Source organism: Petromyzon marinus, chromosome 61, assembly GCF_048934315.1.
Source record: "Petromyzon marinus isolate PM22_M1 ecotype Great Lakes invasive population chromosome 61, UKy_Petmar_22M1.pri1.0, whole genome shotgun sequence".
Lineage (NCBI taxonomy): Eukaryota > Metazoa > Chordata > Hyperoartia > Petromyzontiformes > Petromyzontidae > Petromyzon > Petromyzon marinus.
The window spans coordinates 8,103,158-8,130,809 of record NC_133727.1 but is presented as its reverse complement, the minus strand read 5'-3'; the positions used below and the strand labels follow the sequence as shown (position 1 = coordinate 8,130,809).

The following is a 27,652-nucleotide window of genomic DNA, read 5'->3' as shown; positions in this document are numbered from 1 at the left end:
GTTAAATAACAATTAGGTACATTAGCCCTTTGTTGAAAAAAAACCCAGTCCAGAAATTGCCCTGCTTGAACATATGTTACTGAAAAACATTGGTTTCAGAAGATTCATGGGCTCATAGTCCTACATTTTAAATTGTTTATTCGTGGTATTAAAACTCTCGTACAGTAAAACCTTGGATTGCGAGCACACTTCGTTCCGGAAACGTGTTTGTAATCCAAAGCACTCGTTTATCAAAGCACTCGTATATCAAAGCACTCGTATATCAGTTGTGATCACGTGACGCTCGGCAGTACAAAGCTGCTCGTATTGCAAGACCCTCGCTCGCTTATAAAATTAATATTTATTAAAAATTTTGCCCGTCTTGTAAAACACTCGCAGACCAAGCTACTCGCAATCCAAGGTTTTACTGTATATGCTGCTCTCTAACAGCACTTGGCCCAGCGGTCTGTTAAGGCTATACGGGGGATCTTTTTTGTCTCCATGCAGGTGTTGATCCAGGGGCTGCAGCATTTAAACCGCGCGATGCACGACGACATCGTGTGCGTGGAGATGTTCCCCGAGGAGCGCTGGGTTGCCCCCTCCTCGCTGGTCCTGCACGATGAGGGCGTCGCAGGGGACGTTGCAGAAGAGAATGAGGAGGATGTGGTGAGTGGAGCGTCAACACTGCCGAACCAAAATCAAACCCAGACACCTGCAGTGTGCGTGTCTCTCTCCCCGTGGTCGCATGGATTTTTCTCCAGGTCCTCCGGCTTTTCCCTCCACAGTTACAATCTGACATGCACTTAGAGTATTTGGCTGCTATCCATTTCAAATGTGATAAGATACTTCATTGAACTATCATTTGTGGCCAGGTCACTTAAAAAGAGCTATATAGCTCTCAGGGTCCTTACCTGGTGAAGTTATTTAGTTTATTGTTTTTAAATAGTTTTAATATAGTTTAAACAAAGAATAACAACAAAGACTCAACCACTTCAAGAGAAACCTTAAACATAATGAACACCGTGTGACCAGACAACAATCCACATTAGAGATGCTGTTAGCTTGATTTTGCGTTTATTAAATGACTTTACATTACATTACTTCAAAATCAAGTCAGGAGTGCTAATCATTTCGTACTATTTTTGTATGTACGTAGGGGTTATTTGACCATACTTCGGTGCGGGTTGGTGAAGGGGGGGGCATAGATCAGGAGCATAGAAGGACAGAACAACAGTTCATTTTGCTGTACTGCGCTCTGCTGCCAGCCATTTTGGCGCAGAGCCTAGACCACCTGTTATGCATATCCAGGCTCAACACGGCGTCGCTTCCACGGTCTGAGCTGGGTCACAGGGTGGCCTCTATATTGAATACTAATTTCTTTAGAACTGCTTTTTGTATTTAGGTTGTTGTCCTTTCCGCGCACCTCCGATTAGCATGGTTGGCTGTGTATGGTGCGAAATAAGTTCTACATGCATACATACCACAGTGACAAAATGCAAAACATAATAAAGTACAGCAATGAAGTTAATTGAAATTGGCACGAAAACAACCGTGGTTTATGAAAAGTCGACAATATTGCACAAACATAAACAAGTGTTAGATATTAAATCGCATGTAGTGCAAGTTGGCTTGGGAAGATTATTTATAGACTGATCATTGCACAGTTATACTTATAAAAACGTTACGTAAACATTAAACACATATAGGGTGACTGATGTGCTAAGCAGGTAAGAGAAAATGTCAATCAGTGAAATCATAAAGAATCGAGAGATTAAGCATCAAATTGTGAATTAGATGGGAGGGTAACCTTTGCTGTAGATAATATTGGTCGCAAAAGCCTACGCGTTTTTTTTTAAAACGTGTGGTATCTGATTGGCGTGTTCCGGTTGATTCTATCAATCGCCAGAACTGTTTTAACTTATCAATATTTACGGAGGACTCCTCACTGTGATCTTTTGTCATTTTAACAAAGCGTCAGTCTCATTATTGACATTGATGAGACACAGCATGAAACCACATCCGCAGGTTAAGCGCTATTGTTTTGGATTGCTCCTTCCCCTTCAAGCCAAATTGTATTGTGTTACCCAGTGAGCTGGTAAAAAAAATAGTTATTTCATTATTTTAGTGTGTGAGAGAGACGCTACTGTGGTGAGTGCTCATTTGAGTTTGTGTTGTCATCTCCCGGTGCTATCCCAGCTGCTGCTGCTGCTGTCGTCGCTCTTGCTTAGATTACGCAACACGATGTTTGTCCTTTGTTTTGGTCTCCAGCTGAAAGCCGAAAGTGGGAAGATGCATCGGCCCACTGGCAAAGTGGTCGGCATCATCAAGCAGAACTGGAGGCCGCTGTGCAGCATGCTCATGCCCAGCCCAATCAAGGAGGTGGGCTGATCTGCATGTGTGTGTGTACGTGTGGGGAGCGGTGATGTAGCGGTTAGCGCGCTGCGCTACGAATCCTGGGACCCGAGTTGGATTATATGTATCGCTCATAACCAATAAACAGCGGCAAATGTCTGAACCTGTCTTGGGCTCTTCCCTAGGTCGACTCGGCCATAAATGAGTATCTGATGTGGCATGTAAACATCAGCGCTGTGGAGACAAAGGCGGTCGGGCATGGTGCTGGCCGTACCCACCCCGTCGTTTGCCGTACCAGCTTGAATAGGTGTGTGCTGACGGCACTCGCCCAAACAGTTTGTTGAATGCCTTACTGGGGGCTCTTTGTGCGTGTTGCAGGCCACCCGCCACCTGTTCACGCCCGCGGACCGCCGCATGCCACGAGTGCGGGTGGAGACAAGACAAGCAGCGTCCCTGCAGGCCCACTGCATCGTGGTGGCCATCGATGGCTGGCTGCGACACTCCCGCTACCCGAACGTACGACTGCACCGTGACGCCCCTGGACTGCATTTCACTTCAATGGATCTTAGAAGTAACCCCTGTTATGTCTGCTCCTGTGGTTCATCCTTGACCACGAAGGATTTGTATAGATTGCTTGTCTTGTGTGATACCATTAACACAATGAGAAACAAAATTGGTGAAAAGTTAAATATATTGTTAAGATGTATTCTTTGGGTTGTATCTTTGTTTAAACAGATGCCGGTTAATATTCTACATAATGTACGTTAGGTACAAGGTTGGCATTGTGGTTGTGCTTTTCATACCTATTTGCTACTGCACAACCGAGCGGTACCATGGCTGGCACGGTTTTGTAGGCTGCAGGTTGTTTATCCACTGCAAAAGCAGATCCATGCCATGGACGGTCAATGCTTTGAACAAGTCTAGGCACGTGCAGATGACGCTGTGGTGCCACGTCCCTGTGGTGTACCGACTGCCGTCAGACAACGTGTCGCTAGCCCCGCCCCTGGCCCTGCTCGGCCCCCGGATAGATTTGGATGTGCCTTGTGGGGCCAGCATATCACGGTTTGGTTCGGGTTCGACACGGCAAAAAGCCAGTGGGTGACCACAGACACCTCGAGAGCTCTGCGGTGTCTGGGTTCCAATGTACTAGTGGAAAAGGCATACCGGTGACGATTGGCCACGTATGTGCATATGCATGTTGAACTTCTTCCGTACCATACGTAGACAACCGTGCTAATCGTCGGTGTGCTTGTGCAGGGCCATTTTGTGCGCTCTCTGGGCGAATGTGGGGATAAGGAGACGGAGACAGAGGTGCTGCTGCTGGAGCACGACGTGCCACACCAGCCCTTCAGCCAGGCCGTACTTGCATGCCTGCCAACTCCCACGTTCAGCATCACAGCAGAGGTACGCATGAGACGTATGACGATATGTCAATTCATCGATTGAGTTCAATTCTTACGCCTGCGGTGTGTTGGTGTGTTTGGTCGTGCATGTGAGAATCCTTTACTTCAATGTTCTTTATTACAAGGCCCACGGGCCACTGGTGGCCCCTGGTGGCCTTTGATGTGGCCCATAACGTGTGGCCCCCGACGTATAGGCCTTCGACAATAGACAAATGTGAAAACACCCCCCATCATCATCATCGTGCTGTCAAACCTCAACAGTTTCAAGATGTTTGGCCTGCGTAGAATACCTTCTAGAGGGCCTCTCTGGAGCTCTCCCTCCAGTCGAGGTCCTTCCGCTGCACTGGCATGAACGAGAAGCCACGGGGCTCTACACCTTTACCGCAGACCGTATATAGAAAAGCCGTCGACCTGAAAGAAAGTTGATGGCTCGGACACATCATCGTAAGAAGAGAGGAAATTCACATCGGAGGAAGGAAGGCGACGGACTTATGGAAGCACCAGGGCAGAGACCCAAGAGGCAGGCCTTGAGAGATGCGGATCAAAGTGGTGAGCCAGGATGTGGAGGACTCTGCAGTGGCCGTGGAGATGGTCCAGTACAGAAATGAATGGAGCAAGGGGACTACAGACTTTTCTCCTATAACGCTGTACTTGCGTTCCTGAAGAACACCGAATTGTGGAAAAATCGCATAATTAATAATATAGGGTAAAGCACAGTCCGCGATAACACGTGAGATGCGTACGCAGGCTTAACAAATACTTCGGGTACATGAGTAGCATCTAGATGCATCCAGCAGCATCCCGCCTTGTGTGATGCTACACCGAGGCAACCGTACAACCGCTTATTCTGCCTCGCACAACGCAGTTCTGTTCACTCGATCGCCTTTTATCCAATTCACATCCATGTTATGAAAAAAATGTGTTCCCTAATGCATTCATCGCATTATATCTAATTCACGATATGAAAACACGCGGAGTTATAGGAGAACGGACTGTACTTTCAAAATATTCAGTCGCCTGTTGAGAAGATAGAACGCCATTAGAATGAAGTTGGTTTACCCATGTATGGCTCACCCTGTGTTTTGTTTGTTGTAAGGCAGCGTTTTGTTGAACCTGGTGCTGTGTGTGTCCCGTACAAGGACCAGGCTGGCAGGGAGGACCTCCGTGCGTTGTCCATCTGCATTGTGGATCCTCTAGGCTGCACAGACATCGACGATGCCCTACACTGCAAACCGCTCGACAATGGGAACACCGAGGTATTCATTTGGTGGTGGTAATCGTGGTCACGGTCGCGGTAATTCGTGCCTATTCCTTTCATGGTTTTGTCAATGCTAGCGGAGGTGACAAGGGGAGTTTAGTGGCACAATGATAAGTGCACTGCACATTCATCCTGTCAAGCTGGTTTAGTTCCAGTCATGGCTAACACTGGTACAGAGTGATATCTAAAAAAACTGCCCAAGTTCTCCCCTTCACCACCTGCATTGACCATCGTAATAAAGCAAGGTCAAATGACAATCGCGACCCAATACGGCATGGAGAAGCCCTCATTCTGCAGTGGATTGACAAAGAGGTGGACAATATTCCTGTTATTAAGTTTCCAAACATTGTTGCCTTAGTGCCCGTATTCTTGGTCTCTGCTCGGCTCAGGACTGACTTCAACATGGCTCGGTTCTGGCTTGATCTGCTCCGTTGCCTCCAAAGATGTATGAGTGGCTCAGCTGTGTCTTGGCTCAGGCTCAGCTCACGGAAATTCTGAGCATGGCTGGGAGCATGCAGAGATATACGAGGATGCACAAGGGACACAGAGGCTCAGGGCTGGAAACATGCTTAGAGGCAGCTCGGGTTTTAAGCGTTGCTTTGATGTGGCTTATTGAAAATTAGAATCAGAATATTTATACTGGAGGAATCCGATGAGCTATAAAGCTATTTTTCACATGTCCAGTAGAGGCGGGTAAGAACATTACAACAACAAACAGTACAAAAACATCAGTAGTGCAAAGTACAAGAAAGATAAACAAATAACCCAAACACAAACATATACAACGAAACCATCCCCATCCTACCAGGCAAAGCCCACTGAGGTAATGATTTATTTTTGATTAGTGACCTGGCCACAAATGAATAGCTCAACAAAGTGGCCCATCATTTGGACATTTATAGCAGCCAAAATAATAGAAATAATCTCAATGCATATTGCGTGAGAGCCAAGCCTGAGCCAAGTCATGGCTAAGACCCCACTGGCCTAAGTGTCCACGTCACTGGCCGAATGCCTGGTTCACAATGAATGCACCAGGTAGTAATGGGTGTGCATTTCATTTCACATTATTGTGCTTTGGTTGGAGTGGCTATGGTGGAGGTTATGCATGCATGTGGAGTGAGCGACTTCCGACAGACGTCTAGTAGAAGGCTTCTTATTTATTAAAAGCACACAGGGCGATACACTTCGTAACGCGGCTACACCTAGGCTGTCAAACACGCAGCCCATCTCCGTCCTGCGTAGCTACGCTGGCTGTTTGACGAGTGTAGCAGCGGAGACAGAGCTGCTCTTGCAGAAGAACCAGCCACGTGGTCGAAGACGAAGAGATGACGACGGTAGCGACGCAACCAGGACCCAGACCCCACGCTAACAGCCCCGAAGTTCTGATTCGGTGCTCTTTATATCTGCCTGGAGTGGCCAAGCTCCACATCTGGCCACGCCCCCTTTCTAGAACCTTCTAGGCCCTTCGGGATGGTTCCCGGAGCTTCTCGACTGACTCCGCCGTTGACCTTTACCCCAGATACGCCCCTTCATAATAAGGCATTATGTAATGCAGCTATAACCTTAATTACCCTTACAGGCCGGAAGGTATCACCCTGCCATTACACATCCATGCATGTGAGGGTGGTGACGGTGTATTAATGTGTGTTCTAGGTTGGGGTACACATCGCCGATGTGAGCTACTTTATCCGGCCGGGGAATGCCTTGGATGAGGAGGCATCTCTGCGTGGTACCACAGTTTACCTGTGTGAGAAGGTGAGATGTGGATTTCTTCTTGCCACAATATCCAGTGTTTTACGACCCGCCGATTTCATCCTTTCATTCTTAACTTTACAACATGATGTAAAATATTACGATATAACGATCATCGCGGTACCAGTTTCCCCACAACTTTGTAATTGTATTTGACATTTTCACCACATTTTTTGTGTGCTTTTCAGTACTTCCCGTATGAATAACGATAACTTAAAAATGAATTAGAATAAAAAAATGTGCAACAACAATGCTAAATATCTCTCATGATGTTTTAAACAAGGTGATTTTTGTGGATTTCATATCATATGATGTACCGTGACATCATGAGCGGCAGGCTATCGGCGCAGTGGTAACACTCGTGCCTTGCAGCAAGGAGACGCTGGGTTTGATTACTCAACTCTTGTGCCTTTTCGCTTGCAGTTTTGTTTGTTCTCCCCCCTGTTAAGAATGGGTTTCCTCTGGATTCTTCAGATTTCCTCTAAATAAAACCCATACAATCTTAACTGGCATTCGTGAAAACATCCCCTTGCTGAACAGTTACCTACAGGTGACTTAATCATGTGTGGGTTTGCTTGCAAAACACTCGTTGAGTTGGTGCACATGTATTTGCCAGATTGTGTTTATTGACAGAGAAGTGGTTGCGTTTATGTGTTTGTGCACCTGCAGAGGATTGATATGGTGCCAGAGTTATTGAGCTCAAACCTGTGTTCCTTGAGATCCAACGTCGACCGGTGAGATGCACCAACAACTGTTAACTCGCGAGTGCGCACATTGCAACCCATACTCAGCAGCTAACGTGCATTGTTGCCAGGTGCACATGTAATCCCATGATGCGTGGCACTGTTAAAGTGTCATTGTACAGATCCACACAAGCATGTGTACATACATAAGCAGCCAAACCAGGATGGCACAATGGTAACACGTGTCTCACAGCAAGAATGGCCTAGGATTGATGCCCGACTTGGTTGCCTTTCCATGTAGATTTTGTATGTTCTCCCCCTATTTAGCATGGGTTGACTCCAGGTTATCAGGTTTCCTCTCATCGCTAACATAAACGTGTTATTACTACTATGATCCTTAACCAAGGAAAGCCTCACTGAATCTCATAACTTCGGGAGGGTACTGCAAAGCTTTTGTAGTCGAACAATGGTTGCTACGTATATATTCCAGTTGAGTAATTTGTAACAACCCAAACCGGTATTTGGCCAAACATCCCGCTGTTGAAAGAATGACTCGACTACCAAAAACTTGGCAAGACCCTCCTGAAAAAGAGTCTCGCGACTTTGCGAGGCTTTCCTGAGTGAACACCCTGCACTACTCCAATGTCGACGACTCCGCCACTCGACGGTGAATGGCGACGGTGCATGTGCTGTGCGCGTGCAGGCTGGCGTTCTCGTGCATATGGGAGATGACTCCAAAGGCTGAGATCGTGAGCACACGTTTTACCAAGAGCATCATCAATTCCAAGGTGATTCACCCCCCCCCCCACAGACGTTCAGTTTTTGTAAAACTCTCGTTTGCTTTCACGTGTATTGTATCGGTGCCTTGCTATGTTAGTGCAGTTGAGGTTTCCGGATGGCTGAGAGGTCAGAGCGTTGAGCTTGCACCTCTGGGTTCACAAGTGTAGCGAGATGAACCGGGTTCACAAGTGGTAGTATGTATGTTGAACTTCTTTTGCACCGTACGTAGCCAACTGTGCTAATCGGAGGTGCGAGGTAGGACATGAAAGTAGTGAGTTGATGGTCTCTGTCCAGTCAACAATCACTGCACAAAACACAGAATATGCCAATTCGTCACGAGTACAGCACACCGGTGTGTTGTACCAGTGACGAATTGGCCACGTTCTGTTTATGTTACAACCCTTACTAGTTGGCTGTGTCGGGTGGTGGCGGGTTTAACGACACATTTACGTATTTACACAATCTAACCCAAAAAACCTGTATTATGGATGATATTGGTCACGAAAGCCTATGTGTTAAACTCACTGCACAAAAGACCACCAAATTACATTGCACTAAATTTGGTTAAATTCCAGCTTTGAGAATTAAAAAAATATAAATTTTGCTGTCTTTGGGTGAGCGTAACCCTCAGTGGTCATCGGGCGCCACGTAGACATCTGTTGAGTTCTGGCTTGGGCTTGGATCAGGCGTGGGCATTGTGTAATTGCGAGGACCCCATGGTTCACCCGTAGTGTGTTCATCGTATCCCCGCAGGCGTCTCTGACGTACGCAGAGGCTCAGCTAATGATGGACGACGCCGGGTGGAAGGACCCGGTCACCAGCAGCTTGCGTGGCCTCAACTCCCTGGCCAAGATCCTCAAGCAGAGGCGCATTCAAAACGGGTAACTCATTGTCAAGATCTTCATCCCCTCCACCGCCACTGGAGCGATGAGCAGTATTAATGGGTGCACCACATTTAGTCGATCGGCAGGTCGCCTGTGGCGCGGTAAAGTGTGGTTACTCCCGTGTCTTCTAAGACATCCGGCCAGCGTGGAAGAGTAGGCTAAAATACATTGAAAGGGACTGTAGAAGGGTGTATCTCTAGAGGGGCCGCCTCTTATGGGAGCACCCTTCTTCCAGCAGTGGCTTGAGCAAGCAATTGCAAGGCTGCACCTGTTGCTTTTTTGACCCCATGATGCATGAGGCTTGGGTGAATACCATGCACAAACAAGTGTTACAGGATTCATACTCAGGTTTTTTTTCGGTAAAGTCACGTAGGTAAAACTATAAAATAAAATAACAAGTAAATTAAATCACGACGTTTCGGGCGCAACACAAGCGTCCTTCTTCAGGTGGGACAACCACAGCCAGAAACAATTGCTGAAGTGGGCAAAAAAGGGCTGTTGTAACAAGAGGCTATATAGGTAACAGAGTGGGGGGGAGCAAGGGGGGAGAGATAGAGAGGGGGGGTGTGGGGTAGGGGAAGTGGGGTGCTGCTAGAGGGATTAAAGGGGCGAGCACGGCAAAATGCCGGGGTGGGGGGGTGGAAAGTGAGCGGGGCTGGGAGTGGGAGGCTGAAGAAGCTGGAGATGCGGAAATGAAGGCAATAATAAAGAAGTTAAGGTTTTACCTAGTTAATAACATCCTTCTAGATTGGAGTGTTACAGGCTGCTGCGGGGCTACATTGTGGGCAAGAGGACAATGCAGTGACATAAATTGTTTTACTCTACTTAATGCTCCCATGTCTGTGCTCCCCCACCTTTGCCAACGCGTACTGACCACCACGGTTAAGTACAGTAAAACCACCCCACGACCCGCATGGCATGGGGTGGCCCTCATCCAGCAGTGGATTGACTTAACGAGCTGTGCATGTTCAACTCAAATATCTGAGTTTGTGAAGTGTCTTATATTAAGATTCTGTGTTGTTTTGGCTGGACATGATAATCGCTCATGTCCCTTCTTCACCCGTGGGGCATTGACTCTGGCATCCCCTGAGGTCCGATTCCACATGGACAGCGAAACCCACGACCCAATCGACCTGCAGACCAAGGAACTCAATTGAGTCTCGTCAACAATCCGACTGTTGTGCAGATCTCTCTATCAGAATCAAAATATATATTTCTACTGGAAAAATCCGATGAGCTATAAAGCTCTTTTTTCACAGATGTCCAGTTGGGGCAGGTCACAACGTTACAACAACAAACAATACAAGCACACGTTAGGATTGCAAAGTATTGGAAAGGTAAACAAATAACTTAAACAAATATACAAATACAACTAAACTATTTTTATCTTACCAAGTAAAACCCTGACCACAAATGATAGCTGAACAAAGTGGCTTATCACGTGGGATATTTATTATCAGCAAAATAATCTAAGATAAAGATTCTTGACCCTTGTGGTTGATGTGTTGTGGTGGCGGAAACTGGTGCGTGTACACAGGGAGACCAACTCGATGGTGGAGGAGTTCATGTTGCTCGCCAACATCTCCGTGGCGGAGCGCATCGTAGGCGAATTCCCCGAGTGTGCGCTGCTCCGACGCCATCCAGCGCCTCCGCCTTCCAACTACGACATCTTGGTGAAGGCGGCGAAATCAAAGGTAGAGTTAGAACCCCTTTTAACGACTACCCTTGTTAACTAATCGCTTAACAACGGGCCTCCAATGTGTAGGCTTAACCGACCATTTCTCTGTTAACGACGGGCTGTTGTAGGTACAGTAAATATGAATTAATGCCACATAGCAAGGAAAAAATAAAATAATAAAAATATAAAACAATAAAATTCTCACGACGTTTCGACTGCAACACAAGCAATCATCATCAGGTGTGAAAACCACAACAAGAAAATTTGAAAAAAGTGGCAGTTATTTTTAACGTTAGCACCACGGAGAGAGATTTGACAGTTTGTTCAGATGGACGAGTCCATCTATGTTCGGAAAAGAGGAGGGGGGAGACGAAAAATAATGGATGCGGTCTGAAAGCCACCTTAAGCGTGATCAATCAATTAAGACCCGAAATGGTTTATGAAATCTCTCTCCGTGGTGCTAACGTTAAAATAACCGCCACTTTTTTCAAATTTTCTTGTTGTGGTTTTCACACCTGATGATGATTACTTGTGTTGCAGTCGAAACGTCGTGAGAATTTTATTGTTTTATACTTTTTATTATTTTATTGTTTCCCTTCTATGTGAATTTACCGAAAGAACCAAGAATATGAATCCCTGCAGTCACGAAAACTTTAAATCAAAATGAATGAATGCATTTATTAACAGTGTTTATTTTAATATGATGTGGTTATAATGTTAGTATCTTTATGTATTAATATCCATTGTTTAAATATTATAAAGTACGTTTTTTGGGTGAACAAGGGAAACTTTCGATGCTATCGGAACGAATTAAGCTTTTAACACGTATTTCCTATACTCGCTTAATGACCAAATCCTTTAATGCTCTTTAAGAGGGATTCTACTGTCTCTAGATTGCTGTTAACCTTCCTTCAATATCATCCTCCTCGCAAGGAATTCAGAGGTTGCCGGGTGGCTCAAATTTTTGTTTGAGGTATTTTGGTTTAACCGGGTGATAACTCAAGAGACCATAATAGTCTCATTTGCAAGGGTCACCTGGGTCACCCTATGACCCAGAGATTACAGCTGGGACCCTGGCTTCAAAATCCAGCAGCCGCATTGAACATACTGTGTTATCAAGTGTAGGGAGTTGAAGGACTCAGCTCGTTTCCCAGCTACTCCACAGAAATAAGCAACAAAAAACCATCACGATAAATGTAGTACTGTATTTAATTTTAGATAAATTACAGCACTGAAATGTTGAAATATCAGGTCGACTTATTGTGATGAACATTATGCTCAAAATGGGTGGGAATGTGCTACCCCCTACTGTGAAGCAGAGGTGTCTTGAAACGATGTCAGTATTGGCCTGAGCGAGCAATTGCAGGGCTGCACTTTTTACCTTTATCTTGAGATGTAGCCGTATAGTTTCCACTCGCCCTTAGAGGCAGAACAACTCAAAAGGTGTGACGAACCACAGACAACGCTGGAAGGCAGCCAGGCACTGTGCCAGATGTAGATTAATCCACTTGCTGTACTGCCTTCTCCTGGCAAGCCAGGTTATGGAAACCTGAATGCCCACAGGAAGTGCGCTGAATAACGTTTTCTTTCCAATACACCACAACCCTTGCTGCTTCCCCAGCACTGAACTACAAGCCACGTGCGGGATAGTCACCTCACAAACGCCGGTGTGCCCGATTTTTTTGTGCAGAACATCGAGATCCAGGTGGACTCGGCTAAGGCGTTGGCCGAGTCCCTGGACCGGGCGGCGGTGCCGGGAGCGCCACCATACCTCAACACTCTGCTGCGCATCCTGGCCACGCGCTGCATGATGCAGGCCATCTACTTCTGCTCCGGCATGGAGCCCGACACCCACCACTACGGGCTCGCCACCGCCATCTACACCCACTTCACGTCGCCCATTCGACGGTGACGTGCTCTGGCGTCAGGCACACGAGTGAAATCGACCTTCGCGATTATTGAGGAGACTATGTTGTTGTCTTGGTGTGGTCTGGGATTGTGCTGCCTTTCCCAAGTTTAAGAATGTATTTATTAATTGATGTACTTATGCAATGTTAACTTGTCATTATGGCACACCTCCGATTAGCACGATTGGCTACGTACGGTGCGAATGAAGTTCAACATACAACTTGTATATCTTTTTTCTATTATTTACTTTTTGTGATTTGTTTACCTTTCCTATTCTTAGCACTCCTATCATCTACCTACTGGACATCTGTCAAAAAGAGCTTTTATCGCGAATCGGATTTCTCCAGGATAAAGATTCAGATTTTGACTTATTTTTCTAAAAGGTCCTATAAACGGGAAGTTTGGCCAATTCCTTAAATGGTTATTTGGCTTGTGTTGGAGAAAAACTAGAGGATCCGGAGAACACCAACGCCTACAAGGAGGGTGACAGTGTTCCACGTGCAGAATCAAGAATCCATTGCCGTGTTGCAGCGGCGGCCAAAAGTGAATTGCAATTCTGCCATGGATCGCTAACGATTTTGTTGTGGATCTTAAATAAGAACACAGATATGAGCAGGCAGCAATTTGCGTTACATCTGATGACAAATAAAAAATCCTCAACAAAGAATTAAATTCATACATTAACAAAGATAATTTCCACCAGCAGATGGTGCTAGAACGTGGTATGTCCAGAGTACAGTATTCTATCACAGCGTTAAATCCATCTAAGTAATTGTTTGCGTAGCTTTCTGGTGGATCGTGAAACCCGCTGAGATCCACCAGAATGAATCGCGGTGCTTGGTGGATTAATACCGCTGCTCCGTTGGCATCTCGTGGCCATACCGCAGCCTGTATCTACTGTAAATGTAATCTTCATATTAAATAGAGGCTACAACAAATGTGAATATTGTTGTTGTTGTCTCCCTGTACCGTTACAGATACTCGGATGTGATTGTGCACCGGCTGCTGGCCGTGTGCGTGGGCGCCGACCCCACGTACCCGGCGCTCACCGACAAGCAGAAGCAGCAGCAGCTCTGCAACAACCTCAACTACCGCCACAAGATGGCGCAGTACGCCCAACGCTCGTCTGTAGCTTTCCACACGCAGGTGGGAGGCGGAAGTGTGGGCCACGTGGAGCTTGCACGGCGTGTGCTTAGGCACCTGATAATGCGTCCATTCGTCTCTTGAAAACCATTTTTAAGGTCACGAAAGCAGGCATCGTATTGTGCGTGTAGTAAGAATCAATTGTTTTCTATTCGCACGCTTACGTGTGGTGGTGCCGTGGCTGTACTGGTTGGCTAGACTTGACATTGCTTTTCAGCATTCTTCTGTGTTTGCTGAAAAACCTGGTCACTTGGCACATTTGCCCATGATGTGACAACTTTATTTGATTGGCTCTGTCAGGTGATGGAGGATTATAGTCAATACAATTGACATTGTACCTTCACGATTGAACTCAAAATAATCCCCATGACATGATGCCAATAGCACAACTGGAATAAATTAGCGGGGGGATGCAGAAAAATACCTTAAATTTTGTTAAATAATTATGGGCTTGGTAAGTGATGCGCGTGTGTCTGCTCTTGGCCACGTATCGGTGATTAACGGCTGTTGTTGTTGTGCTCTCAGTTGTTCTTCAAGAGCAAGGGAGTGGTGAGCGAAGAGGGCTTCGTGCTGTTTGTGCGCAAGAACGCCGTGGTGGTGCTCATTCTCAAGTACGGCTTGGAGGGGACGGTTTTCTTTGACTCCAAAGATCTCAAGCTCAACGTTACCTTCGACGAGGAGGTAGGGCATGTGTTCACTTAACCGGGAGGCATTGGCATTTCCCGAACGGCTGAATTCTGCATTTAAACCCAGGACTGGCTTAATGCACTGGGACCCAAGCCCCCTGACCATCTCTCTACGATTAGGTTTCTATCAGACACACAGACACTTGGTTTAAGGTGGAAGAACGCAGTGAGATACGAAGCTCCGTTTTTTTGCCATTTGGCAGTGTGGACTATTACTGAGGAAGTTACACCGGTGGATACATTAGAGCCGGATGGCTCACAGGGCTATACCAAAATAAACTGAAACTGAATTAAATGATGTAAATGCGTTTCAAATATAAAACGGTCACAATTAAATATGCTTTGGAAATAACTGCCATGATGGAGCCCGTATTGTCACGGAGAGGACATCACATTAAAAATACAGTAAAATCCCTCAGATCCGGAAGAATTATAGAGAAAATATAATGCTTTCTGTAAACAATGAGAAACTCAAAGGGCAGAAAAGTACTTGTAGAATAAAAACAAATGAGGGAAATAGTAGTTGATGCAAAAAGTGAACTCTAGATGGCAAAAGCACATTTGTGACTAGTGGATCCGGTCCTTTCCAGCATGCCTTGCATGCCGCATTACATTGTCACTCTGCCTGGATAATGCACACAGCCTAATTTGGACCAGAAGCTCAAAAGGGTCAACATTTGCAGCCATATTTTAGGTATGTTCTTAACTGCAATTGTACACTCCATATAACCTAAGGGGGGTTGCATCTACTCCTTAATGATGGCCAAATAAGGCTTTAAAATTCCTTGGCTGGCCCGCACATCACAATCCCTCGGTTGGTTTGGTCATTGCAGCCATCGGCTTCTCATGCCTGGTTTTCAGCTTGCGGTGAGGTGGCCCAAGCGGTATTGCATTCGCTGTGTGTTGTGGAGGTTTGCGTTTCAAACTCGGTGGCCACTCCGGTTAATACTGTGGTGTGTATTAAGCGTAAAATATTTACAGGCTATCCGCTTTAACAGTGGACGTTAAAAGATCCTCTTACGTTATTTGTGTACCAGGATCATGGTCCAAGGTTGGCAAATTACATGCAAATTACTTATTTGGGGAGCACATATCAATCGTTCGCCTCGTTTTACAAGGACGTAGCAGTGACCTTGAATGCAAACGTTTTGAGAATCAGTGAGGCTTTTTTGAGTGACCCATGTAATAGTATGAATAATAATGTTGGGTTTACGTCAATCCATGCTTGTGTGCAGGGCACTTGGCAGAGAGCAGTCAGCGGTAGTGTAGCGGTTAGCGCTCTGCGCTACGATCCAGGCGACTTGGGTTCGATTCCTTCGCACGGTCAACACCAGTGATGATTATCTGAACCGGTCCTGGGCCTCCCCTAGGTTGACTCAGAACTCAATTGAATGCCTGGTGCGGTGTGTAAACATCGCCACTGGGGAGACAAAGGCGGCCAGGCATGGCGCTGGCGACACACCCCCTTGTGTGCCGTGCCGGCCTTCATCTGTGCTCCTCGCCAACAGCACTTGCCCCAACAGTCTGTTAAGGCTACATTGGAGATATGTCTTTGTGTTTTGTGTAGGGCCCCACGCTGTGCGTGGAGGGCATCGCGCTGAACATGTTCGACCGCGTGTGCGTGCGCGTGTCGCTGGATTCGTCCAACCTGCAGCACCAGCGGATCCGCATGCACCTCGTCCGCCCGGAGGTACTCACCGTGCGGCGCGACGCGCAACCTCGGAATACCACCGATTTGTATTGTGACCATGCTGCTGTTGCTGCTTGCTGTGCCAGCAGTAGTGCACAAAAAACAAATGCTCGCCGCATCGGAACGTCAGCGGGCCGAAAATTAATGACACAAGCCACAGCATAGCGCTTGTTGCCATGCAACCCAAACTGTGGGACGGTATAGTAAACCCATAGAGACACAGAGATACATAGGAGATACAGAGAGACCCATTATTATTCCTAGAGATTCATAGAGACTCATACAGATACATAGCAGTGCATTAAAAACAAGCTCCTGTACGATTGTGGCCATGCAACCCAAACTATGGACCACATTTTACACCACTGTAGTCTGCGCTCCTTCAATGGAGGGGGTGGCAAGATGACACAAACTCTCTCCTGAGGATCTCCCATGGCTATCAGACCCATACATTGGCATTTAGCCCCTGAACGTAATACCCTTATAACACAGGAATAAAATATAAACTCCGGTCTTGGATGGAAAAAATATATGTATAGCTAGCATTTTGAGCTGCAGTCTGTTTTCCTATACCTCCTGTAACTGGCAAATTGGATATAACGCGATGATGAATGTATGAAGGAACGCATTTTTTTGTATATCGCGGATCAGAACTGGATATAACTCGGTTGAATGAATGGAACTACGTCGCGCGAGTAGGAATAAGTGGTTGTAACAGCTGCCTCGGCGTAGCATCACACAAGGCGGGATGCTGCTGGATGCTTCTAGATGCTACCCACGTTCCTTAGTCTTTGTTCAGCCTGTGTTACGCATCTCACGCATTATTGCGGACTGCGCTTTACCCCATATAATATATATATTATTTATTATATCACGATTTTTCCAAAACGCGGTGTTGTGACTGTCCGTGTGTTTAAATACAGCTTTAAAACGTCGTTATTAATTGGCTTTTCCTGGATTCTGATTGGTTATTACTGTGAGGGGAATCATTATGATTAGCTTTTATTGCATTTTGCATGCTGTGTAAAGTGTCAGTATCACTGTCATTATTGTTATTATTGGCTTTTACTTTATTTCTATTGGCTTGTATCTATACTTGAGTAGTTTTTTAATGTCCAGTGCTTTTTTGAGATATTTCGATATGCAAGGTGCTGTATAAAATAGATTTTTATTATGGCCCTAGTTCATTGCACAAGAAGGGCCATTATCTGAAACGTGACCTATTTAAATGATCGTTTGGGGCTGTTGTTGATGAATGCGAGTTCTCAAGATACCAAGCTAAGTCAGGGTGTGGGAGCCTTGGTAGATATCAGATGTCTTAACAAAACTCCATGAGTCTGTTCTGCATGGGTTTCCTCCGGGTTCTCTGGTTTCCTCCCATATCTAAAAATAAGCATGCGTTGAAACTGGTATAAAGGTAGTTTACGTATCGCCATGGGCGGCAGGGTGGCACATTGGTAAACCCTTGCATCTTGCAGCAAGAAAACTGGGTTTGATTCCCAACTAGAGTGCGTTACTGCGTGGAGTTGTCATCTTCTCTCCCCCTGTTCCTCAAAAGTCTTCAGACTTGGCGAAGTTTTTCAGTGTTATTAAGTGTAATAATAACGTATCACTTGTGTTGGAAATACTCGCATGTGTGTGTGTGAGAGCATTGGTGTAGTGGTTAGCACGCTGCGCTATGAACCCGGCAACCCAATTCCCACTCACCGCCAACACCAATGAGGATTATCTGAACTGCTGTTTTGCCTACCCAAGGTCAACTCTTTCTTAAATGAGTACCTGGTGCAGTGTGTAAACATCAGCACTGGGGAGAGGTGTTGGCCACTTACCCCCTCGTGGGCCATGCCGCCTAACAGCAGCACAGTCTGTTAAAGGCTTATTTGGGTGACTATCTTTGTTGTACATTTGTGCCATTTGTGTGTCCGCTGTCACAGATTCCCGGCTACAACCCTGTGGAGTCCACCCCATGGGGCTCGCCTTCTCCCCGGCCTAAGAAACCCAGACAGCACTAGTGTATCGTGGATGCGGTATCAACAAGGTGTCGGAGGAGGTGCATGAGTGGGCACACACTCTGGGTTTTACATCTGCAGAGTTAATTAAGTGTACATTGTGCTCGCAAGCAGAGGTGAACAATTGAAAAAAAAAAGCAGTGGCGGTTATGAGAAATGCTACCCTGAAGTAACAGACGGTTTGCACTCTGAACTTGCAATCCAGAGGTCACCGGTTCTTCGTTCTCCTGTTGCAGCGGTTCAAATGGTAGCGCAATTTTTTTTTTATTATAATTTTTACCTTGCCAACCAGTACAATCAGCCAATTAAGGTGTATACGCGTCAAGATGTATGAAAGGTTTAGGATATCTTATGCCCCACTTCTTTGCCAGCCAAGACACTGACCCCCTTGCGATGAAGGTGATTTCACAAAAGTATTGGTTACTGAATCGGTGGTGTTTATTGACTAACGCAGCAGTGTCCAACCCACAAAGCACTGTGATCCATTCTGGTATATCTCAACATGTTCCGTGATCTACCAGCAATATATGACCAACAGTTACCCGGATGTATTTAACCGACTAATAGAACACTGTAGACATGCCAAGTGCTAGTGCGATCTATTGGTTTAAAATATATATTATTAATCCATTAATTCTTAGTCGGGGATTTTGTTTTGCCATCTGCTATAACAAGAATTGCTTTATATTAGAGGTGTTTTTTCCTATTTGTCCCGAGATCCACAATCAAAATCTTTTGCGATCATCCACCCATGGATCGCGATTCACATATCGGCTACCACTGATCTAACAGTTGAAAACCAGTTTAACATGTAGGCTTTCGCGACCAATATCCATAACACGGGTTTTTTGGGTTAGATCGCGTAATAAATATTTAAATGTGTCGGTAAACCCGCCACCACCCGACACAGCCAATTCGAAAGGTTTGTCACATTAACAGAACGTGCCAATTCGTTACTAGTAACATCACACCGGTGTCTTGGAGAGCAAAGCCACAACATTTACAATCTGAGTACAATGTTTCACCAGTAATTACAACCAGCTTCATCAGGCGACAGCCAGATTCGTGGAGAATCCTCGTTCCTTAATGCGCATGCATAATGTGTGTTGATTAACATATAAATAACCCAATCGGCAATGGATACCCATAGTCATATGCATTCATTGATTCCCCTCCCAATTCGCGAAAGAAGTGCTCACAAGTGATGGCTGTCGCCTGATGAAGCTAGTTAGTGCTGGCGAAATGTTGTACTTAGATTGTAAATGGTGTGGCTTTGCTCTCCAACACACTGGTGGACTGTACTAGTAACGAATTGACATGTTCTGTTTACGTGACAAACCTTACTAATTGGCTGTCGGGTGGTGGTGGGTTTAACAACACATTTATATATTTAAACGATCTAACCCAAAAAACGTGTATTATAGTTGAAAACCTACAATTGTGCCAGGTTTGGCCTGTCGGAGTGGGCCATTAGGGTGGCCACTCGGAGGGCAAAGCTCTGGGGAATCCGAGCAAGAGCTTCGAAGTATGATTGTGCACGGTGACACCCGCAGGGGTCTCGTGATGGATGGCAAATGGAAGATTTTTTATCGCGAGAGGATTCCCTGCAAGGGATGTTAGGTTACTTATTCTTGTGAGGATGCACAGCTGCCCCACCCATCATCGGACTCTGTGCAATCACACAAGGAATGTTTTTGGAAAAAATGTCGGTGTCAGAAAATTTTAAGGTTTAATCGTTTACAAATGCGCATTTCGTTACAGCTTCTCTTGTCCTTTAGACGTGCAAAGATAATTTCTGACAAAATATTGACACGTTTTCAAATTGTTTCGTAAATGGTTATAACTTTGCTCACGTATATACAGTACTTGGGCAATAATTCTAAGCTCCTGGAGTAGTGGTAAAGATTTAAGCGAGTTGATGTCTTTGCGACTTTGTGTAAATGTGTTTAACATTTTTTAGCTGAATCGTATATTTACAAGCATGTACACGAGTTATATGCGTTCATATACAAAATTAGACCGATTTATTTTCCATGCATCTTCTGTTATTTTGGTTACTTTAAGTTACGTTTTCCACTGCTGGATGAACATCTCGCCACGTGATGTTGGATGTCAGGTTTAGTTTGACCATACTTCACCATGCTGGTCACTTGGATGATAATAATGTCCACTTGCAATGCACCACCGCGCAGTATTCACTCGCCTTCGAATCGAGTCCTGCACCGCCGTTTCACATGCAAATGTGATTCTCAATCCCTGGGCCAACTTGCTCCTGATTAGCATGCGATTTGCCACATTTCGATCTCGGAGGTGATTAAATGCGCCGGCTTCCAGGCTTGTTGAGCCGCTCGGAGCCCAATTAACGAAAGTTGTTGCCAAAGCAAAAGCGTGAGCTCGAATGTTTGTCCGTGTTCTTTTCAAACCACCAGTCGAACGCCGGCCTCTGCCCACTCCGACCGTGCGGAGGCCCTGGCCGTCGGGGAGGCCCTCATGGTGCCTCACGGCAAACGTGGGGCCCGGGTGGGCGCGTCGACGGTTGATCGCGTACAGGCGGTGCAACTCCCACAAATGAAACATCACACCTTGCTGATCTCGTGTCCAGGAGCATAAACGATCATCACGCAAACTCCGGTCATCCTCGCAGCAGCAGCTCTTGGCCATCGAACAAAGACGATCACCGCTTCCTTCCGATATTAGAAGCCACGAGCTATGAACGACTCGGAGGTTCGAGCAACCACAGCCGAGTGGGAAGGCAGCAGCAGCCCAGGCGGTGAGCCAGCTCCAAAATCCCCCAAGCACTGAAGTTCTCGATTTAGTACATTGAAAAACACGACGGTAAGTGAAACAACGTAAATCGAAACCAATTTTGCCATTCACTTGAGGGGCCGTCCATAAATGACGTCACGCAATTTTTGACCTCTCGTCACTCGGCGTCACAAAAAGTCAGACCCCCCCTCAAATATGACGTCACAAAGCTCTGCCCCCCCCCCCAAACCATATTTCCATTTTGAAAATAAAACATGCTTCAACTGTTGTCATTGTAGTGCGTGGCGCTGCACTGATGTTGTAGGAGTGTTATAACAATTAGTGTTATAACAATTCTATACTTAAAGTTGCGCATTTTGATGTGACGTCACATTTCTCAAACCCCCCCCTCCCCCTCGTCACACATCGTCACAAATGTCTGACCCCCCCCCGAGGTGCATGACCGTGTTACCGTGTTCATTCTGTGGTAAAGGGATGAGGAAAAGGAAGAGGGAAAAGCATCCAGTGTCGCCGCACGCAGGCAACGTGTTTATTACACAGTGGTCAAAATATAAAAATACATATATATGTAGTGGGTTCCACGGACACTGGAGACGTCTTTAGAGGCAACACGGTTTATTTGTAACTTTGAACAGAACTCCCCTTAACTCCCACTATCTAGGGAGGTACAGCCTCCGGGCTAGCGTGCCCTCGCACTGATCAAACCTGGATCTCAGCCCTCTGGCTATCTGTGCCCTAGGGGAGGCTAACTGACCCGACCCAGCCAAGGTTCGGGTCCTGACCACTGGTCCGAGCTCGGCCCGGCCCTTACAAGGACGTCGGACTCGAGGTCCCAGGGTCCTAGCTAGGGAGGCTACTCTGACCCGACCCAGCCAAGGTGCGGGTCCTGACCACTGGTCCCCGCTCGGCCCCGACCCTTATAAGGATGTCGGGTCCCAGGGTCCTAGCTAGGCTGGTCTTCTGTTCTTCGTCTTCGGAGCACTGCCCCGAGCTGTCCCAGAGGTGCCCCTTTAATACACCTCTCGGGGGCTCTCCGCCCCCGATACCGCCCCCTCTCTAGAACCTTCCAGGGGGCTCTGGAAGAACCCCCCAACCCCTCACCTGGGGCCTGGCTCAGGGTGGCACCCCCTATGGGCTTGTGCCCGCAAATGCAGGTAAGTATACCGACGGTATAGGATGTGCATTTATGACGCTACATCTATGCGAGAGAGTTTGTGGACAAGAGTCTGCTCTGCGGGAAGCAAGCATTGCCATACGAATGAGATGAGCTCGCGTTTGATGCGGGCAGTCTTGAGGACGACCGTCGACAGGCACGCGTGGAGGCACGCCGTGGTCACAGCGCAGCGCCGACTCGTGTAGGTGGTGATGGCCCAGTTGTAGAGAGGAATGCCGGAGCTTGGAGCAGATGTAGCCGAATGTAGGATAGAGCATCTTGAGGAGCGTTGCCCTCGACCCCCTCCGGGAGGCCGTATGGTTTACTTGGCACTCCCGTCCCTTAGAGTCCAGTCTGATGTAGGCCTCCTCAGGTTCCAGCAGCCTGGCTTCGTAGGTCTTCATTGCACCGCTCTGCTCGTCTAGCATAGTCTGAAGGGTCATATGTGGCTGCCTCCTGAATCTTCACCGTCCTGCAAACCTTACTCGACATCTCGTTGAGGACCCGAAGAAGGGCAGTATTCTCTTTGTTTTGTTTTTTACAAAAGGGCTTGTAAGAGCTCTCGTTCCTCCCACCGCGATCTCTGGTGTCAACTTGAACGGGGGGGGGGGGGGGGGGAGGGGAGACAAAGCTATGGCTTTTTTTCCAGGGGATCTGTCTTCCATGGAGCACAAAGATACAGGCGGAAGGTCCCGTTGGCCTAGCCATGAGGTCAGGCTCGAGTTGCTTACTGAGGACCCTACACCTAAGGAGGCTGTGGATCGTCCTAGGAAGCTCCAAAGTAGAAAACCAGCTTTCCAAGGCCCCCTATAAAGTGCCTGAGTCCAGGTAGAAAAATAGTAAAACTATCAAACAGGAAAGCGAGTGGTTATGTTGGGTCGAAAAAGGTAATGTTCTAATAATGTAGGGGTTGGAGCGGTCATTGCTGCTTACTCGGCCATGACGTCACTGCAACTCGTTTGATTAACACTTTTAAAATAAAAAATCACGACGCGTACTGAACATATTCCGAATCGGTTTTACCACCACTACCACCATGACACAGTGGCAAGGCTGGCACATCGCAGTGCAGCTGCTACGCTGAATCATATGAATAAATGTGATAAAATCTAGAAATATCCTTTCTGTACCCAGGAGATCCACATTGAGTCTCGAGACTCATTATTAGCTCCGTGCTGCATTGAGATGTTTGGACAATTTCAAGCATAAGGGTTCGGCACGTAGGAGGAAACCGGAGAAACGCGCAAATGTTGTGAAGCTGGCTTGGTGGTAGAAGTCAGTCCAGAACATTTGGCCCCACACCTATCACTGTAACGAATCAGTGTTCTACGGGGGCATTCTAAGCGAGGACTGATTGTATTAAAATCTACTTTGATCTACGAATCGTAATGTATCAATAATCTTCTTTGGTTCTTTCGGTAAAGTCACGTAGAATGATAATAAAATAATAAATTGATAAAATAAAATAACACAATAATATTCTCACGACGTTTCGGCCACAACACAAGCGGCCTTCATCAGGTGACTTTACCGAAAGAACCAAAGAAGATGAATCATTGCAGTCACGAAAGCTTTAAATCGAAATGTATCAATAATGTTAACGTGTAACATGCCCCACGGTTTTTCTTAATCTGGAAGGAGAGAACAACGGATGATCTGTATGCTGATGATGTTGGTGATGATCTCGTAATGGCTGTTCACTTCGAGGAGTGGGAGAGTCTGATGGTGAACCTGGATCATGCCAATAAGAGGTAGGGCCTTACCATTTGCCCTACCAAATAAATCAAAGCAGTACCTGCCTTGATATTTTGTATGTCTTCAAGGACTCCACCCCCTCAACTCCGCATGATAGGTAGTTGTGGAAAGAGTGGAGGTATTCCCATATCTGGGCAGTTGTTTATGACCAGCTCCGATTTCAGAGCGGAGGTCTTACTCTGAATTAGTTCAGTGGCATATCCTTTTTTTCAGCTGTTTAGCGCTGTATAAAAGTTACATGGCCTATCACTTCATACAAAGCTCTGGTTCTTTTCTGCCAAACTTGTCCTCTCCCTCCCAGCTATAACCTCCCGAAAGCAACATGTGACCTTTGTTTTGGCGTGACAAACACCAGTGAAAGCAAAACACCGAAAGTGTAATGACTACACGTAATGCAAGAATCTCAGTTGTATTTCTCTACGGGTATTGAATATGAAGTCCCAGGAGTGGTGAAGGTGCATCAGCCTGCAGACCCACAGGTGGCAGCGGTGGATTGGCTTGCAGACGTTGGGGTGGTGGTGGATTGGCCTGCAGACGTTGGGGTGGTGGTGGATTGGCATGCAGATGCTGGGGTGGCAGCGGTAGATCGGCCTGCAGACGCAGGGGTGTCGGTGGTGGATCGGATACCTGCAACAGCCGGGGTGGCAGCGCTGAATCTACCAACATCAAGCGCCATGGCGGTGGGGGTGAATAATATGCCAGAAGCAGTCGGGGTGGGGGTGTCGATGCATCTCCCAACAGCATTCCTGGTGGTGGCGGCGGAACTGCATGTGGCTGCCAGGATGGCGTTGGAGGCAGTGGTGGTGTTGGTGGAGACCGTGGCCGTGGCTTTCTCCAGCTCCTTGAGCTATCGACGCATCATTTCCAACTGCAGATGGCGCTCCACATTCTCCCGTTTGTATACTTGAGTGCAGGGAAATCATCGACAGTTTGGTCAACATTAGCCCCTACACGAGCCTTCTAATCATCGCAACTCTTCAAACTATATCGCTTATATAATGTACATAATTTCAGTCACAACAAAAATTACATATAACACATCGGGGCTGTGAAAATTACGGCTTCGTATTGTCATGCGAACGGTGAGGAATCAGCCCAGAACTACACGGGAGGATCTTGTCAATGATCTCAAGGCAGCTGGGACCATAGTCTCCAAGAAAACAATTGGCAACACACTACGCCGTGAAGGACTGAAATCCTGCAGCGCCTGCAAGGTCCCCCTGCTCAAGAAAGCTCATATACATGCCCGCCTGAAGTTTGCCAATGAACATCTGAATGATTCAGAGGACAACTGGGTGAAAGTGTTGTGGTCAGATGAGAGCAAAATGGAGCTCTTTGACATCAACTCAACTCACCGTGTTTGGAGGAGGAGGAATGCTGCCTATGACCCCAAGAACAGCATCCCCACCGTCAAACATGGAGGTGGAAACATTATGCTTTGGGGGTGTTTTTCTGCCAAGGGGACAGGACAACTTCACCGCATCAAAAGGACGATGGACGGGGCCATGTACCATCAAATCTTGGGTGAGAACCTCCTTCCCTCAGCCAGGGCATTGAAAATGGGTCGTGGATGGGTATTCCAGCATGACAATGACCCAAAACACACGGCCAAGGCAACAAGGGAGTGGCTCAAGAAGAAGCACATTAAGGTCCTGGAGTGGCCTAGCCAGTCTCCAGACCTTAATCCCATAGAAAATCTGTGGAGGGAGCTGAAGGTTCGAGTTGCCAAACGTCAGCCTCGAAACCTTAATGACTTGGAGAAGATCTGCAAAGAGGAGTGGGACAAAATCCCTCCTGAGATGTGTGCAAACCTGGTGGTCCAACTACAAAAAACGTCTGACCTCTGTGATTGCCAACAAGGCTTTTGCCACCAAGTACTAAGTCATGTTTTGCAGAGGGATCAAATACTTATTTCCCTGATTAAAATGCAACTCAATTTATAACATTTTTAACATGCGTTTTTCTGGATTTTGTTGTTATTCTGTCTCTCACTGTTCAAATAAACCTACCATTAAAATTATAGACTGATCATTTCTTCGTCAGTGGGCAAACGTACAAAATCAGCAGGGGATCAAATACTTTTTTCCCTCACTGTATGTGAGGAGTCTGTGGATCGCAACATCACGTACGGCTGGAAGTAGGACATTCCAGACTAAGAGGGTTCATGATGGCAATGTCAACGACACTGAACCAGCCAGCACAACTCACTGCCAATAACACATATCACATAATTCACTCTTAAGCAATTGTTCAATCAATTAATTTAATCACTACAATTAAAACCAAAGAATCTCCCAGAACAAACACTTCGCACTCTCCTCCGTCAGCCACCTGCATCGACAATAAAAACGCATCAGTCCAGCAGTGGATAAAACCTGGCGTGGGAGGTATGGGGGGGCGGCTTACACTTGCGGTGGACAGCAGGGGGGTGTCTGGATGCAGTAGCCATCGCAGATCAAGCGGTAGTACTTGTCATCGACTGCCATGCGCCAGGGTAATGGGCCTCTCCTACACCCACACACATCACACATCCAGCGGCACGCACGTCACACCGAGGAGCACGCACGTCACACACCGAGCAGGTTGCACAGGTCTCCTTTATCAAGACGAACGTGGAGCAGATTACAACTACAACTCTTCTACGCCTGTCACAATGCCCCCCTTTCCCCCCCCTCCCCAGTTTATGGGGTGGCGCGGGCCTCACTCCCCCCTTCGCGTCAGCCCCTACTAATAAATGGTCCGGTTGCATTGTGAATGCACCACTCGAATGACGTGCAGTCCCGTGGCGCACTGTAACGGGCTCGTGATTTACTCACTAAAATTCAATGTAAAAAAATAAAAACGATCCCAAGACATTATTTAAAATAAAGTATGGCCATCGTGTGTCAGCATCACAGGCGAAAATTGGCATGTAAAAAAACTTCAATGGGAATCACTCAATTGGGATTGCTCGCAGCAAACAGCACTTGACCTGCTTGCAGGTTAGGTGCTGAATAACCGTGTGTCACACAGAGAACAGTTGCCACTGAGGGTGCCCTTTTCAAATGCTTGAGATGATATGTGATTATCGGGTGTAACTGTGCACACTTAAAAATTATAAGCGAACTATTATCGTTTCAGGTGGCAGGGTGGTGCAGCGGTGATCTTTGACCCTCGCAACAAGAAGGGCCTTGGTTAATTATCCGACTGGCACTTTGCGGAGTTTTCTACGTTCTCCCCTTTGTTCTGTATGGGTTATCCAGTTTGCTCACGTAGCTAGAAAACACACTATCACAATGTAACTGGGTATTGGCCAAGCATCCCAATGCTAAAGTTACCTGCAAATTACTTCACTGGGATGACACTCGGCAGCAGAGCCGGATGATGGCTTGCTGGGGCCCTATGCCATTGTCAAGCTTAAGAGGCCCCTTCTATGAATGCCTGTATATTTTTGTCGGCAGAATGAAAATCACTGCTTTGGAGAGTCTTTTTTTCTCACCGATCTTAATTTTTTTAAACAATTATGTTAAAACTCGAAACCTTGTGTCCATTTCTTGTTTCGTATTTAGAGCCCCCCCCCCTCTCTTAATGCGAGGCCCTAAGCTGTAAGTGTAGCCGGTGTGAGCTCGCCTGTGATGAATCACACGTATAATTGTGCACTCTTATTTTCTATGGGTGGCCAGGAGAATTTATTATTATTCAAGTGAATGCAATGGTGATCAGGGGATTGGACCCAGAGCCCCACGTACACAGTAGAGTACAAGGGAACGCCCACAGTACAGATTTGAGCTGAC

General features: G+C 46.7%; 1 pseudogene; it reads left to right on the top strand.

The window, feature by feature from the left end:
* Nucleotides 1–490: 490 nt before the first annotated feature.
* On the top strand, nucleotides 491–17,125 carry LOC142906026 (exosome complex exonuclease RRP44-like; annotated as a pseudogene).
* Nucleotides 17,126–27,652: the final 10,527 nt, after the last annotated feature.